This window comes from Leptonychotes weddellii, chromosome 3, assembly GCF_054177405.1.
Source record: "Leptonychotes weddellii isolate Sample4059 chromosome 3, ASM5417740v2, whole genome shotgun sequence".
NCBI lineage: Eukaryota > Metazoa > Chordata > Mammalia > Carnivora > Phocidae > Leptonychotes > Leptonychotes weddellii.
The window spans coordinates 3,268,833-3,286,648 of NC_138371.1; positions in this window are offsets into that span (position 1 = coordinate 3,268,833).

Below are 17,816 nucleotides of genomic sequence, written 5' to 3' on the forward strand. Positions count from 1 at the left end.
TTCCTCCTCACTGCCTCTAGCTTGCCCGGCCCGGCAGGGGGGCAAACTCTCGTATCACCGTTACTGGCAAATGGACTTTCCAGCCTATCCCCCTCAAACCTGCACCAGTGCCCCCACTGGCTTCTTCCACCTGGGATGGGCACACACCAAAGGTTAACCTCCATTTTGATGGATGCCAGCTTCTTGACTCCTCCTGGGAACCTCACAGACGGTGTTCCTACCATGGCCCTCACTCTGGTTACCAGCTGGTAGGTATCTACATCTGTGGGGGCCCTACGCCTCAACAGCCCAACACCTGCCCTCAGTTCTGCTCGCGAGCCTGGGGATGTGAGTCATGGGTGGCAACTTGGCTGGGAATGGAATGATGGTCCACCAGGTGGCGCCTCAAACAGCGCAGTGACATCTGGATTTCCTTGTCACGCAACGCCACCCCATCCTCTTGCCCTAACAATCACTGTATACTGCTCACCCTCTCAGTCTTAGAACCCAATGCCACATCATGGGCTACAGGAATCATTCTCCTGTTGGGCCAATATCACCCTATGGGGACCGACTCCATGGCTAAATTTATGATTAAGTCCATGTTCACTCCAAGCCTTACAGTTAACCCCCAGAGTCAGACAGAAAATAACTCACCCTGGCGCATCGCTGGGTCCCCCATTCATACGCAGCAAGCATCTATAACACAACTGTTAGGTGTGATCAACTCCTCCCACTAAGCGCTTAACCACTTGAATCCACCCCTAGCGTCTGACTGCTGGATCTGTATGAAGCCCGGTCCCGTCCAATACCTAGGTGTCATCCTCAACCGGTCTACCATGTCACCTCCCACCTCAGCACCGGGGACCTCAGATTATCCTTTTCTGGCTCTGGTACCGCCATATGGAAACTCTTCCTCTCCCATCACGGGCCCCAGTTGGGTCTGTGCGCCTAACAACACTTTTCTGGCTTGTGATCAAGGTGGATACACCTGCATCCCCCCGCGCGATCAATCATGCACGCTTGTCAGTCTCTTACCCGATCTTTCAGTCCTCTCTGGGGGCGATGCCCCGCTCATATGGAGATCCCCTAACTGCCCTCGATGCTCTCGCACGGCCGTCCCTCTTACTGTGAGCCTGCCGGCTGCATCAGGCGTTGCCCTTGGCGCCGCGGGCGTTGGGATGTCTCAGGTGCAGTACCAGGGGTTAACTCAACAACTCACGGCGGATTTTTCCGCCTCACTCAGTCGGCCCTGGCCCGCAGTGCCAACTCGACTCACTGGCCTCAGTGGTCCTCCGAAACAGGCACGGGCTTGACCTGCTCACGGCCGCACGGGGGAGGGGGGCTCTGCCTCTTCCTATAGAAGGACTGTTGTTTCTATGCTACTGAGTCGGGGGTGGTCCAAGAAACTCTGACCCAATAACAGGAACGAGCACATCGCCGGTAGGAAATACTCCAGCGGACAACTTGGTGGGATTCCCTCTCACAGTGGTTCCCTTGGTTCGCCCCCCTCGTCGGCCCCCTCCTATTGCTTCTCCTCAGAGTAGCATTTGGTCCTTGTATTCTTAATGCCCTTATTAGGTTTATCACTACTCAAATTGCTAAAATCAGACTCCAGTTACTCCTTACTCACTATCGCCTCTTAGAAGATGTAGACGATGCCCTCTAAACTAGGTGTTTAAAGGGGCATTAAAAGGGGGGAATGATAAGGAAAATCTGTGTCCTAAGATGGCCGATCGAGCCAGCAAGAGAGTTCCAGTCCTTGCCCCGGCGGGGCTCTTCCAGGTTCTTCTCCCTGCTCTGCTTCCCGCGAGCACCAATCCGGGTTCTTCTCCCTGCCCCACTTCGCACACGCACCAAGAGTGCCAAGTATGTGGAAGTAGAAGTGTATAAATTGCCCCCTTTGTTTGTGCTCGGGGCTCAGACCTTTGGAGACCACTCTCCTCTGAGCCCGCCCGTGTTAAACAAACCTCCTATCCTCCAAGATCTCCGGGTGCTGCTTGGTTCTTCCGTCGGGCGATCCAGTCCAGGTTCTGTAACAATTTGATCATTTAAAAAGAAAACTGTGATTGAAAGCTTTGGCAGGTACTCTCGGCTGCCAAAAGGTGAAGATCTAATAGATGGTTCTTTGCTGAACAGAAAAGCCCAGTGAGCCTTTGGAAATATGAGTACAGGTTATAGGTACAATTTGGGGTGTCATTTGGAGGACCAAACTGTCCTCTAAAGACAGGTACAGGCATTTGGGTATTGGAAGCTGGGAGTTGGGAGAGAAAGAGAGTCTTGGGAAAGGGAAAGAGGGCTGGGGGTGGAGCAGGGGGAAGAGCAGTCGGGGCCCAAGGGGAGATGTTGGCCTGGAAACAGGGAACTCAGAGTGCAGTGAAGGGCTGACGGGTTTCCAGGGCTGTGATGCTGGCATCCAGTTTTAGGTTGTTACTGTGAGTGCCGCACCTGTCTTTACCTCCAAACTTTCAATAATAGGCAGGGGGAATGGAGGTGTAGGAAAGAGGGCAGGCTGGTGTAAAAGGCAATCATTTCAGGAGGTAGAACTCAGAAAAGAGATCAGGACTTGGCAGAAGTAGGCAAGAGGAGAGGCCATGGGAAAGAAGTTCTGCATCCTGGAGACGCTGACTCGGGGATGGCAAGGGGTGGGTCAGCATGCCAAGGAAGTGTGGGCTCCCATGCTGAGAGCCCCATCTCATACCATGTATAATAATTAACTGGAACTAGATCAAAGACATCAATGTAAGAATTAAAATGGTTAGAAGAAAACACAGTAAGTCTTCCCGACCCAGGGTTAGGCACTGACTTCATAAATATGACACCAAAAGCACAAGCAACAAAAGAAAGAATAGATAAAGTGGACATTATCAAATTAAACATTTTTGTGCTTTAAAGGACGCCATCAAGAAGGTGAAAGGACAACCACAGAATGGGAGAACATTTTGCAAATCATATACTTGATAAGAGACTTGGACTTATGATCAATAAATAACTCTTACAACTCAAAAATAGAAAGTCAAATAATCCAATTTAAAAAGGGGCAAAGGATTTATTCAGTCAATTCTCCCAAGAAGACATGCAAATGGCCAAAAAGCACATGAAAAGATGCTCAAGAACATTACCTATTAGGGAAAGGCAGATCAAACCCCAAATCCCATCCACTAGGGTAGTTATAACAAACAAGACAGATCATACTAAGTGTTGGTGAGGATGTGGAGAAGTTAGAGCCTTTATACGCCGTGGGTGGGAATGCAATATGCTTCGGCTGCCCTTGGAAAACAGGAGGGCGGTTCCTCAGAAGTGTAAACAGCCAGCATGTGACCCAGCAATTCTACTCCTAGGTCTGTACCCAAGAGAAATGAAAACACATCCATATAAAACCTCGTGCATGATGTTCATGGCAGCATTATTCTTAATAGCCAAGAAGTGGAAATAATCCAAACATCTATAGATAACAGACAAATAGATAGTAAAACACGGTATATCCAATATAGTAGAATATTATTTAGTAATAAAAACAAATGATGTAGTGACATTGCTACAACATGGATGAATCTTGCAAACGTTGTGTTGAGTGAAATAAACCAGTTGCAAATGACCAAATATTGTATGATTTTATTTACGTGAAATATCCAGAAGTGGCTATTCCATAGAGGCAGACAGTAACTGGCAGGAGGTAGCAGGACCTGGGGCGAGGGGATGGGCCACGGAGGACTGGGGCTGTGGCTGGAGTTTATGGACAGCTCTGCCTAGACTTGCAGGGAAGCAGCTGCAGGAATGGGCCACCCACCCCGGAGCCTGAGCTTCCCACTCGAGGCAGAAGCTAACATCAGAGCAGGACCAGCTGCCTCTGTTGGCTGGATAAGAACAGATAGGGAGGGAAGGGGATGCATTTTTAATTCCTGAGATGACAAACTCAGCAGAGTAGGGAAGTATATTAATTCTGGTGGATGGTCCTCTGGAAGAACTGGGATTTCGGGGTCCTGATGTGGCCGAGAATGGGAAAGGAGGTTCTCATGGACTGTCATTGGACCACTGACTTACAGGGACATTTGTGTCTGTGCTTGGTAAAATCTCAGATGGAGTTCTTGGCAAAGTCATCCCCTGCAGATGGCACTGCTGGTGGGGGGGCCACCATTTTGGAAAGCAAGGTAGCGGGGCGCCTGGGTGGCTCAGTCGTTAAGCGTCTGCCTTCGGCTCAGGTCATGATCTCAGGGTCCTGGGATCGAGCCCTGCATCGGGCTCCCTGCTCCGTGGGGAGCCTGCTTCTCCCTCTCCCACTCCCCCTGCTTGTGTTCCGTCTCTCGCTGTCTCTCTCTCTGTCAAATAAATAAATAAATAAATCTTTAAAAAAAAAAAAAAAAGGAAAGCAAGGTAGCAACACATGTGGGAGCTGCGACACAGTCTTCACCTTCAACGTAGAGTCTGGCCCCCAGAAATTATCCAGAGGAAGACATTGCAAAAGAGGATATCAATCATGGTGAGAAATGGTGCAGCAACGTAAAATACAAAAGCCAAAGCCCTTAAAATGACCTCTGTGTCTAATAGGTGAAAGGTCAACCATGGCATGGTCAGGCAAGGGGATGTTTTGAAGTCATTAAACTCATAAAGTCTATGTAAAAGGAGCCTTTCTGAAATAATGTTAAGGAAAAACAGGAAATAATGCAGTTTATATCACTATGTTCCAGACCAGATTTACGGGGACATGTTGGAAGGGACATAGAACTGGAAGCTCTTGTAAGACTAAGGGGCTAGATTATAGGTGAGAAATATTTTCTTTTAAGAATTCTTTTAGGGGCACCTGGGTGGCTCAGTTGTTAAGTATCTGCCTTCGGCTCAGGTCATGATCCCAGGGTCCTGGGATCGAGTCCCACATTGGGCTCCCTGCTCCGCGGGAAGCCTGCTTCTCCCTCTCCCACTCCCCCTGCTTGTGTTCCCTCTCTCGCTGTGTCTCTCTCTGTCAAATAAATAAATAAAATCTTAAAAAAAAAAAAGAATTCTTTTAATATTTTGAAATTATTTTAGTGATGATTTTTTGCCCCAAATCTTGCACAACTTTAACAATTCAAAATTAAAAAAAAAAAATAGGACACATCTTTCTTCCCCCACCCCCTTTTTCCTGATGCTCATGTTCACAGGGGAATAATAGAAGAGAACATTTTTGCAAAACTTCAGAAAGGCCCTGGAGCTAAGGGCAGATACGTGTTAGGGCACGTTCAGCGGGATAAAGAAAAGCAGTAAGGAAGGATGTCAGTGGGGGAAGCAAAGGGATTATAAATAAAGCAGGGAGGAAGGGAGAGCGGTGGTGGGTGGGTATGGGGGCGGGCTTACAAAAGTGTCACGTGGAAGCTCTTCTCATACTCATTTATGTGTCTCTTGGACAACGACAGGAGCGGGGATGCAGAGCTGCTCATCACACTTTCCATTGCTAGTTTTATTTAATGCTGTGAGTTCCATGGGGCAGCGTCTCACACCCGTATTGTGAGCACGGACCTAGCAGGTGCTCAGTTAATGTCTGGAATGAACACCGGCTAAATGAACCCATTTTCTTCCTCCATTCCCCGAGAACAGGACCTTGCCTTCTCTTTCCCTTCGTCCATCAATCCTTGCTTCATTTCCTTGCCCCCTACAACCCTCCGGGGTGCTCTGATGCCTTCAGAACCAGTGTCAGTTCTGACAAAAGGGTCCTGCTCTCCTCCCCACACGGAGGGGGATTTGGCTCACTGTGTGCTCCCAGACTTCAGTATGGGATGTGGCCGGAACTGCTCTTGTCTTCAGAGAGCCGAGGATGGAGGGCCGTGCTGGTCACCCTCCCGAATCACCCTCCCCACCAGTACCCAGTACCTCTGCCTATGACATCTGACTTCGGACCTGCAACACTTCCTGGCTGCTTATGCTGGTTGCCTCCGTCCTCTTATCACCTCCAGGACAGTAGTGCCGCCCAGAACCCCAATCCACCCCCACTCGGTTGGAACTCCAGGATTCTGTCTAATCCCCTCGAATTTTCTCCCCTTGCGTTAGGTCACCTCCTCCACATGCACCCTTTCGTTAGAGAGATTTCTTGGGATCAAAAGAGGCAGAATTCATGGCACGGGAGGTGCGGCTGCCCCAGGAGGAGACCATGGCCAAGATGACTAATCAATCACAGTCTTCCTTCCCGTGGAGACCGGGCACGGTCTCAGAATCCTCCTCGACTGAGAACGTCAGCCGGGCCCTACCGACGGAACAGTGACACTTGTCGGCACCCCTGTGCCTGGACGGAGGGGCACCGCCAGTCTGTGTGCCCGGTTTCTTGCAATTGCCATGTCCCACGTGCTTGACCAGGGCCCTGATCTTGAGCATTTTCAGAGGTGGGATCCAGATTGTCATTCCTCCTCAAACAGTTCTTCTCTCCTGCCTTCTGCATGCTCGGGGCTCCACAGGTCCCAGCAAACTGTGCCCGTCTGAGTCATGGCGATCCCCAAGCCCAACCCAGGCCTTAGAGCAACAGCGCATGCCTGGTGATGGGGGGGGGGGTGGTTATTTGATCTCTTCACCCACTGTCTCCGCACAGCCTTGCCCTGGGGTCACAGTCAGTCACCCGGGGAGATCCTACATCCATTGCACTGTGAGAACCACCAGCCCAGAACATGAGCCTCCCGCTGGCTGACTTCCCCACAGCACCTATCCCAGCTCCCTTGCAAATAAGCCTACGGTCAATAAACTTTCTCAAAGGGATGATTCATACTTTCCTAGAAATAGACGGGGATCTGGAGTTGCTTAATAGAAAGTCAGTCTTTGGTGGGGAAAGAAGTGTAGGAATTTCGAAAACCCGATCAGAATGCGTCGTGTGTTTTGGAGAAACCGAAGCAGAAACCATCATGCGTTTCCCACTCCCTTTATAGTAGAATGCTTGAGAGCCCAGCCTTAGATTCCTGGCACTGACCTCGTAGCCTTGGGCCCTCTGCCCCTTCAGGTCTACTTCTGCACCTGCAAAACTGAGGTAACAGCTGGGCTGCCTGCACAGCCGCTTTGAGGATTGAATTAGCTTAGTCTTAGTCCAGTGACTGGGCTCCTGTATGGAGATTATTATTAATCATATGAGAGCAACCAGACCACCTCTAGGTTGGGACGTCCCATACCCTTATTCGCACAGGGTTTTAACACCCATCTGTTTTAACCTTTCACAGTAGGAAGCAAACACTGCACTTAAGTTTTCTGGAGGGAATGCAGTCCTGGCGAAGTAAATTCAGTTTTCTCCCTTCAGAAGGAGAAGGGGGAGGGCCAGCTAGGAGGGCAGGGTCTGGAGACCTCGTGGGTGCGATCTCAGGATGTGCCACCAGGGGGCGCTGTTGCACCGCGGAGGATCTTTGACCTCGCGCCGGACTGGCGGACCTGAGCCAGGCCCGGGGCTCAGCACGCGGATACCTGCTTTATTTCATCTGCTTTTTATTTTTCAGCTCAGGGCAGTTAATTGCTCCTCCTCAAAAGGAGGAGGGGCACTGTGCTTTTGAGGTGTACCTTTCCACGTGCCACATATCTGTCTCAATTTTTCGGGGCTTCCTCAGGCTTGGCTTCATCCTGAGCTGCACGGTCCAAGGGAGGGGACCTTGGACCTTGGACCGTGCGAGGCTCGGGGTGAAGGTCACCATCAGCTTGCGAGATTCAGGTGCCCGCCTTCTCACGGAGTGGGAGCCCCCGGGTGCTCGTCCCCGTCCTGGGGAGCTGACAGGCTGGCGGAGGGGCCAGCGTGAAGACCTGAAGGCTGTTCTGGGGAGTCTGGGACGGAGTCTGATAGAATTGAGGATGATTTTTAAATTGGATTTAAGTGGATTATGAAGCTACCTTATCTGCACCATCCCGCGAACTTCACAGCCACCAGATGAAGAACTGTGGCTCAGAGAGGTTGGGGAACTGTCCCAAAGTCACACAGCTAGCAAGCAACAGAGACATGAACTTGGGCTGCCTCCCTGCAAGGCCCGTTCTCAGCAGCAGCACACAGAGACTGAGGGGACCCCACACACCAGTGAGTGCTCACTCCAGCTACGTCCAGACTCCTGCGTGACTCCTGGGGATCGGTGCGGCCTGGAAACAAGTTTGGGTCCAGGTCACCGCTGAATTTCCAAGGCTACATTATGACTCCATACCCTTCCTGGTACTCCTTTCAATTCCCAATTTCCTCACACCTGGATCCTCTTTGCCTACTGCCCATTCCCGAGACCTACTTGACCCCCCCCGCCCCCCACGTCAGCTCTTATCCTTCCTGGAACGGTTCTGCTGAGCACCTACTCTGTGCCGGGCACTGTGTCAGGAGCTGGGGCTCAGCCGGCAAGAGATTCAGCCTCTGCCCTCAAGCCACCCACTCCCTAAGGAATTCCTCTAGTTTTCTTGGGTCTGTGCTTTCTAGAACTTAGTGGTCCATTTCTGTGTTGTCTATGATCATGTTGTCTATGTTGCATAACAAACGATCCTAAACCTCAGCAGGTTAACATGATAGACATCCATCATCTTACAGTATTCATGGTGCAGGACTCTGGGTGGAGCCCTGCTGGCTTCTCGCAGGGTCTCACGGGCTGGGCCGCCTTAGAGGGGTTGACCGAGGCCGTGGGCTCTTCTCAAGGCTGACGTGGGAAGGATCCCCGTCCACACTGTCTCATGTGGAGGCTGGCAGGATGCAGGTCCTGGGGCTGTTACCTGGAGGCTCCCTCGGCTCCTTGCCAGGCGGGCCTCTGCATAGATCAGCTCAGAGCAGGCCAGCAGGCGTCGTTCATGGCCGTCGAGTGAGAGCAAGAGACGGCGCCTAGGAGGAAAGCCACAGTCTTTTTGTAACCAGATATTGGAAGTAACATCCTATCACTTCGGCTGTTTCGTATTCTTCAGAAACAAGCCATTAGGCCTAGCCCACACTTAATGGGAGCTCCGTGACGACCAGAAGATGGGGCTTGTGGGGGGTCCTGGTAGGTACAGCCTGCCTGCGACAGTCTGCCCTCTGACTCTCAAAGAGTCACATCCCTCTCCCAAGCAAAACACACTCACCCTCTTCCCAAGATTCCCCCAAGGCTTCACGCTGCTAATGCATCAGCTCCAAGTTCAGTCTTACCATCTGAATCAGATCTGGGTGTGCTTCTTTATGTACAGTTCCTCTCTGTGTGTAGGTCTGTTAAACTAGAGACACACGTTCCGTCCCATAGGTCCTAACAGGTGGGACACGCATAGGACCACCGCTATAGATAACCCTGCTCAGGAGAAGGGAGTGAGGGGAATAAGGGAGTCCCCAGTCCATAGCAATTCTGAAATTCAGCCAGGGAAATGTTGAAAGTTCCTGGATTCAGTCTCAAGCCCTGAGAACAGTTTTCCATGTCTCTGGGCTCTGCCCCGGGGGCCTGACTCTGTCATCCTTCCTCTACTCAGGAAAGGTAGAAATTGTTTGCAACTAAGTAGTTTCCTTAGTCTGTCTCCTGCTGGTCTAACTGATGGTGATCAATTCTTTCTTCAGCTGGGTGATAAGGACACAGGCAATCATGGTAACCCTCTTCAAGTTTTCTTATGTGTCTTTGATACTACATAATAAATGTTGTAAAAAGAAAATTTCTTTGGTACATGAATGCACAGACAGATAATGGAACAGAATAAAAGTCCAGAAATAACCTAAGTGCGTATGAAAGTTTAGTTATATGATAAAGGTGATATTTCAAATGCTGGAAAAGTGACTGGTTTTTTAATAAATGATGTGGAGACAGTTAGATAACCATACCTCACACCATACATACCAATACACTCCAAATGAATTAGAAATATACATGTAAAAAATGAAATTATACAAGCTCTAGAAGACAACATCAGTGAATTTTTCTGTGGGGAAAGGCTTTTTCATGATGACCCTAAATCCAGATGGCATGAAAGACAAGGTGAATAAAGTTGAACTCATAAACATTAAAAAAAACAAACAACCAAAAACCCTATGCACACCAAAAAGTACCATATGCATTCTTAAAAAGAAAAACCACACAACCTGGTAGAAGGTCTTTGCAATATATATTGGAGACACAGGGCCAATTTCCGTAATGTATGAAGAATTATTATTTTTTTTTAAGATTTTATTTATTTATTTGAGAGAAAAAGAGAGCACACACAATGGGAGGGGCAGAGGCAGAGGGGGAGAGAGAAGGAGACTTCCCGCTGAGCAGGGAGCCCGATGCAGGGCTCCATCCCAGGACCCAGAGATCATGACTTGAGCCGAAGGCAGATGCTTAACTGACTGGGCCACCCAGGCGCCCTGTCTGAAGAATTCTTAACGATTGAACCAAGATGGGTGGAGCTGGCCACATTGGCTGTACTCTGTACTCTAGTTTTTCAATCTCTCTGAATTCCCCCATAAGAGTAGCCAGAGCAGCTAGATGGAGAAACAGAGGGCCATGGGTAACATTTACAATCAAACTAGGTCATAAGGTGTTCTCAGAACTTCAAAATACAGGCAGATGGGAATAATCCATTAACAGTTCGAAGACTTGTGTGTTTTTGTGTCTGTGTAAGAAAAACAGAGGAAGTAACGGGGCTTCTGATGGACCCAAGAAGAGGAAAAGTGAAAAGTCGCCCTGGGTCTTCACTGTGGAGCACAGAGGATGATTTGCAAGCAGCAGGTGGAGCCGGGAGGGGTGGGGCCCACCTCAGCAGCGGCTGACTGCAGGCGTCCCTGCTGAACACGGAAGGGGTTGGAGCCGTCTAGACCCTGTTGACTCGCAAAATGGATCCCCCAGGGTTTTCTTCCCGGGCAGGCTGTTGAGAATGGAAAAAATATTTTGCAGGCAAAGGACAACTGAGAAAAGGAAAGTGTGTAGATGCCCCTGGGGAAGGGCCACGTAGCCAGGACGTCTCAGAAGCTGAGCTGCCTCGTTTTTGAAACACTTCACAGAAATAACAGCCGAGAGGGCTCTGTGGATGAGGAAAGTGTGCGAGCAATGATTCCTTCTGAATGGCCACGAGAGCCACATCACATAGAAACGGACAACAGAAAAGGACAGGGAAAAATCCTAGTTGAGTTCTCTACAAAAAATGAAGGGAATAAGATCACAGTCCTTGGGGAAAGTGGGTAAAGATTTGAACTGACCAAAAAAATGAACAAGTAGACACACAAGAAAACACGCTCACTTTGTCCCTGTGAAAAATAGAACACTGAGGTACTGTCCCCCATGTACCAGGCTGGCAGAAACCCCAAAGCCTGAGGACACACTGTGTTTGTGGTTGGGGGGCAGAGGGTGCTTCCACATACTGTTGGGGAGAGTAACAAGGTGCAGCTCCGTGGAGGGCATCACCACTCAACAGAGCCAAACTATGTCTACACTTGCAGAACTGGGTTGAATGGTGTTTCCCCCAGTTTATGTCCACCTGGAAGCTGTGAATGTGGCTTCATTTAAAAATGGGTGCTTACAGATGTAATTGAGATGAGGTCATGCTGGAGTTGGGTGGACCCTAAATCCAATATGACTGATGTCCTTATAATAAGCAGAGAAGACACCCAGACTTGGGGAGAAGTTCATGTGACAAAGGAGGCAGAGATTGGGGTGAGATTCTATAAGCCAAGGAAAGCCAAGGGCAGCCGGCAGCACCGGCAGCTGGCAGAGGCAAGGAAGCTTCTTTCCCTAGGATCTTCCTAGAAAGCACAGTCTTGCCAGCATCTTAGTTTTGGAATTCTAGTCTCTAGAATTGCAAGAGAATAAATTTTCTGTTGTTTAAAACCACAGGGGCAGTAATACTTTGTTAGGGGAGCCCTAGGCAGTAAGTACATGAACCCTCCAGCCAAACAGAGCCTCTTGTAGGAATTTATCCTGAAGACACATATCCAGTGATACAAAAAAATAATGTGCACAGTCTTATTCATCAGGGGCTTGTTTGTTATTGAAACCAGTCTAAATGCTGAGATGGAGAAGATTGGTTGAAAATTATGCCACGTACTCTCACGGCTACGCAGCTCTAGGAAGGAATGAGTACTGTTATGAGCCGTGGGGGACTGATTCCAAAGATGGCGCCATGGATTCCATCACTCCCACCATGCACGCCTGGCTAACCACATCAAGACTCTGGGCTGACCTTGTGTCTTGCTTTGCCCCATGGAACGCAGAAGAAACGAATTGTGCCAGTTCTTTAAGGGAGTCCTAGCTACTTCTACCTCCTCTCTTGGATATCCTGCCAAAGATTTGGGGCAGATGTGGAATAAGGGCAGTGCATCCAACAATGTCTCGGGGGTGTCGTGATCAAGGACACAGAAATCATGGTCTCTTTGGCAACTCTAACCCCTGGGGAAGGCAGGAAGCATCCTGACTCTCTTGGCCGGGGATGGGGGCTATCGGGAGGGGCTTTTAAGATCAGCCATGTCCTTCGTTCCCACTGTCTACCACCTACAGTGATTTTCTGATGGAAGTTTGTTCCCAGGAAGCCATCCACAGGCAGGGAGAAGTTTCGCCCCTCTAAGAACGGATGTTTCATTATGGAGTTTTCATGTTAGCATTTTCTTTTCTTTTTTTTTAAAGATTTTATTTATTTATTTGACAGAGAGAGACACAGAGAGAGAGGGAACACAAGCAGGGTGAGTGGGAGAGGGAGAAGCAGGGTGAGTGGGAGAGGGAGAAGCAGGCTTTCCGCCAAGCAGGGAGCCCGATGCGGGGCTCGATCCCAGGACCCTGGGATCATGACCTGAGCTGAAGGCAGACGCTTAACCGACTGAGCCACCCAGGCGCCCCAATGTTAGCATTTTCAAGGACAGTTCAGCATCTGGAGGGCTTTGGTTAGGATGGGTGCCTCTGCGGCTCTGATCATTTTTGGGTTCTAACAAAATGGTTTCTCTGACTTGCTAGCGGGGCCTGTATCTTCTGAGCCACAATTCTGCCTGGTTCTTTCTGCCTGGAGCCTGGGGTGGGCATCCCTGCTCACAGCCCTCCAACCTGTAAAGTACAGAGGCGACGTGCCCGTCTCCCTCTCCGGAGTCCTGGAAACTTTCCACAGGATCTGAATGCTCTGAAGAGTTCAATCATTGGTGGCACAATGTGGGGCAGATAGCAAACCATTGCCCCATTTGCCCGAAGGAAAAGGAAAATGTTCATACTTTTATAAACGTCATCATGTCCTTTTAAAGCTACTTGCTTTGTGCTCACCAACATTACCTGGAGAATGCTTGGTTGTCCTTTTAAAGAGATGAACCATGAGAGACTATGGACTCTGAGAAACAAACAGGGTTTTAGAGGGGAGGGGGAGGGGGGATGGGTTAGCCCGATGATGGGTATTAAGGAGGGCACGTACTGCAGGGAGCACTGGGTGTTATACGAAAACAATGGATCGTGGATCATTACATCAAAAACTAATGATGTATTGTATGGTGACTAACATAACACAATAAAATTAAAAAAAATAAAAATAAAGCTACTTGCTTTGTGCTCACCAACGTTAGCTGGAGAATGCTTGGTGGTAAACGACTTTCCTGGTTTTCCTGGCCATTCTTGCGGCCTACCTGGGGCACATGCTGGCTTACGCCAACTAGCCATATGCTGTTGTTTCCACCTGTCTCCTTGAGGGGACAAGCCAGAGTGGGGTTTCTAAATTTCAGGATGATCCATAACATAGCTCTGGTAAAAGAGATGGTTTTCAATAGAATGGGATACTGATGTTAATTATGGAATTAGAAAAAAATAAAGTTATTCACAGAAAATGGGTAAGCCAAAATGGCAGCACGCATATGATTATAGGATTATGATTTCGCTGTTCGGCCAAAGGCTTATCTAGTTGCAGAATTTAAATGTAGGCGCTCCTGCCCCAGAGTCCTGTACCCAAAGGGCCTTCATCCCCAGTTCCTGGGAAGTGACCTCCAAACCTTTGGAATTTCCGGAAGGGTGGGAATATCTTTGCAATTCCCGGTGGGCCCCTGAGCCACACCTGACAGTCTGTCAGTGAGGTGACTTGTGGGGCGGGGGCACATATCTTATGCTGATGTGCAATCTGAGAGTCTGATGGGTGGTTGGTTTTTCTTACAATGCAAGTGCCTGACTTAAGCCTTGACTGCCCCCAGCATCCATGTCCTGAGGGCAGCCCCAGTAAACACGCTCCTGGCCACACCGCTGGATCAAGAGCCAGCCACGTCCCCACAGCAAGTTTTCCTTTGTTTTAGAAATCTTGATTGAATTCAGTAACTGACCATTTGGGCCACTTGCCTTTTTTTCTCTTCCTGTGCTTTAAATGCCTGCTCTTATGTTTTAAATTCACCAATAGTGAGCCCATAGAACCCTAGGCCCCCACCCTTGACCCCAGTAAGAACAGAACCCCCTCTTTCTCTGCCTGGGACCTTGCTGTGTGGCCCCAGTGTGCTGTGTAATTTCCAGGCCTTGAAAATGATGACCTGAGCTGAAGGCAGACGCTTAGCCGAGTGAGCCACCCAGGCGCCCCCAGGTGAGCACATTTCTAGGGCTAGCAAGGTAGGCTAAGCTGAGCTGACACAGGATGTGGCTGGCCAGGCTGCAAAGACAGACCATGGGATTAGAGAGCTGGGGCTTTGAGCCACCTATCACTCCCACATAGAGGGGACAGTCAGGAGCTGGATGTGGAGTTTAGTCCCACAGGTGATGATTCAATCGATTGCGTTTCTACAATGAAACCTCAATAATAAAGGCTGGATACTGAAGCTCCCATGAGTTTCCTGGGTTCCTAATACTCCAGGCATATTGTCACACATTAATGACAGGAGGGCCCTGGCTCCACAAGGACATGGGAGCTTCGAGATGGAGCCGTCCCTGACCCCAGATCTGCTCTCTGGGTCTCTTCCTTTGACTGGTTCTGATGTGTATCCTTTTGCTATAATAAAACTGTCATTGTAAGTACAGCACTTTCCTGACTCCTGTGAGTCATTCTAGTGAATTACTGGACTTGAGGGTGTCTGTGGGACCCCTGAATTTATAGCCAGCTGGCCTGAGTGAGGGTGGCCCTGAGGACCCTAACCTTGCAGCTGGTGTCTGAGTCTTCCCAGTCTGGGCAGTCTGGAGGCCTGGGCCCTTCATCTTGAGTTTGCAAAGCATGGCAGCCATGAGGAAGAAGGAGAGGTTGGGAAAGGCAGGACACAGAGCCTGGGTGACCACGTGCCTGGGGAGGAGGCTGGGCCAGTGGGACAAGCTCAGATATCCTACTCCTGCCTCCGTGTTGCTTCGGGGACCAGGAAAGGCCTGTGCTTTGGGCAGGGGTCTGTGTGGCTACCGGAGGGAGCCTGGCCCCTGCCTTGGCAGCCGCCCCGGTGACCTCAGAAAGCATTGTGGGGCAGTCCGGGCCCACGGACCCAGCAGGCCGGAGGAAGCATCTTTGCAGGGTCTCTGCTTCCGGATCCGAAGCCATCCAACCAGGGTCGATGCTGAGTTCCAGACATAAGCAGAGAGGGGCCCTGACTCTCCCCAGGTGCATGCAGGACACTACTCTGTCGGGCGGCTGCCCTGCTCATGCTGGGAGGCCCCGTCGCCTGATTTTCAAGTTGTGTCAATACGTGTTTGTGGGCTCTAACCAGCTTAAGGACAGCAGAGTCCTGTACCAGAAGCCACCAAGACAGAACAAAATCAGGGTCCTGGTGTAGACTGCAGTAGAAAAGCCAAGTCCATGGGGAGAGCTGGTAGAGGAAGTGAGGAATAAATAGCACCTTACGGACCGTCGGGGGCTGGTTGTCAGAAAGCTGGGCAGGTGTGAGCAGAGAGCCAGAGCACCGGGGAAGTCACCGACGGAGACAGCCCAGAGTTCGGGCCAGCAGGGGGCAGAGACGGCCGAGCACCCCAGTGTGGATGAGGGGGCCGGGCTGCAGGCTGACTTGGGGCTGCTCTGCTGGCTCCTGCTGATGAGGATGTTCCTACCCGCTGGGCTCCGTGCCCATTATTCATCCTGAAACGCTCTATGCGGCGGGTCCTATTGCCTCCATTTAAAGAGGAAATCAAGGCCCAGAGGGGTGATAAGTCTTGTCCAGAGCCACACAGCCTGTTCCCAGTAGAGCTGGGTTTTTTTTGTTTTGTTTTAATCTTTAAAATATTTCTTTTATTATAGTAAATTATATATATATATATATATATATATATATATATATATATATATATATGCACACACATATAACATTTGCCATTTTTAAGTGTATGATTCAGGGGCTTTAAGCACATCCCCAGTGTCATGGACCCATAACCATGACCTATTTCTACTTTTTCATCACCCCGAATAGAAACTCTGTACCCATTGAGCGATGGCTTGCACTCTTCTGTCCTCCAGCCCCAGGCAACCTCTAATCTGCTGTCAGGGAAGCTGGAGGAGCCGTGAGAGGCGGGCCTGTGTGCACACGTCAGCCCTGGACAGAAAGCTTGCCCCCGCTGGTGTGAGGAGCAGAGGGTGAGGGATGGGTGTTTGGGCTGAACGGGCCTCCTCAACGCTTTCCCAAGAAGCCCCCACATTATGGGCCCAGAGGGAACTTGGGAAGAAAAAGACAGAGGTTCATTTTCCATTTCAATTTCACAAAATTTCTGTATCATTTGGGACTCTTACATACACCAGAAATCAACCAAAAGGAGTCAAAGGACACAGGCCATGGAGAGGTCTAGAGAGGGGCCAGTGCCAGGCAGGTGTTCTGGGCAGGGTCACATGCAGGCGAGATGCTGATTGGCTTAGGCCCTGGTCCCCAGATCCACCCGCCAGAGCCCAGGGCTTGGAGGCAGGGTGGGGTGGTTTCCCGGCTGAAGTCTGCATGGAGTCACCAGAAGTAGGGTGAGTGGATGCCAGGTGTTAAAGCCAACAGGTAATGATCCACCTTCACTGCACCCACCCTCTGAGGGCTGCTGAGCTGCTCGGAAGTTTACTGCACGTAACGTACTTAGAACAATGCCTGGCACCCAGAATGTTCTCAGTAAGTGTTCACTGCTGTCGTTACTACTTGCCAAACACCATTCCCAGCAACTATCTTGCACAATGTCATTTAATCCTCACAAAGCCCCAGCAAGTGGGTGTTATTTCCTTCATTTTACAAATAAGGACACCAAGGCTCCGAGAGGCTGTGCACCTTGGCAAAGGTCACACAGCTGGTGAGAGATGGAGCCAAGACACGAACCCTGGAAGTCCTACTCCAGGGCTTGTGTGGTGGACCACCCTCCAGGGCGGCTGCGTGAGGGGGGCTGGCTCCACACACAGGGGCCAAGAGGCAATGGCAGAAGGCGAGCTGGTAGTGTTTTTAAAGCATCCCCTAAGAGTACAAATCAGATTCTCCCAGGAGCCAATTTGCACTCTGGTTTTAATTTGAAAACCCTAAACCATGTTAATGCTTTAAGATATAATTCTGAAACCCCATGAGCACTGACGATACCTTCTCAGTGGCCTAGCAGCCAGAAAGAGTTAATGTAGCTTCCAGAGCTTTGTAACATATGATGAGGAAGAAATTTACACACCGGAAACATATAATTCACTGAATAATGGGAATCTGGATTAATTCCCAAATAAAGCTGTTATCATAAGAATTTATGAACAGAGGAATAAAAGACATTCAGCAGAATCTCCAGAGGCAGGTATTAGACATGAAAATCAAACTTTGCAGTGCTTTAAATGTTATTTATCAAGTGCTTTAAATGTTATTTATCACGTCTCTCTCCCTTTTGTGGTTCGGCGCCCGGAGCCCCAGGCTGGTGACTGTATTGTTATAAGTGGACAGGATCATCGGTGGCTGCTCTCACGTGGAAGCAAGAAGGACAGGGAAGGATGGATGGGGTGGAGATGAAACACACATGCGGCTCCAGCCCAGTGCCTAAACCCTTTTCTGGAAGCTTACCATCAGGACTTTCCCATTAAATCAGTCCAGGGGATGTTGGGCAATT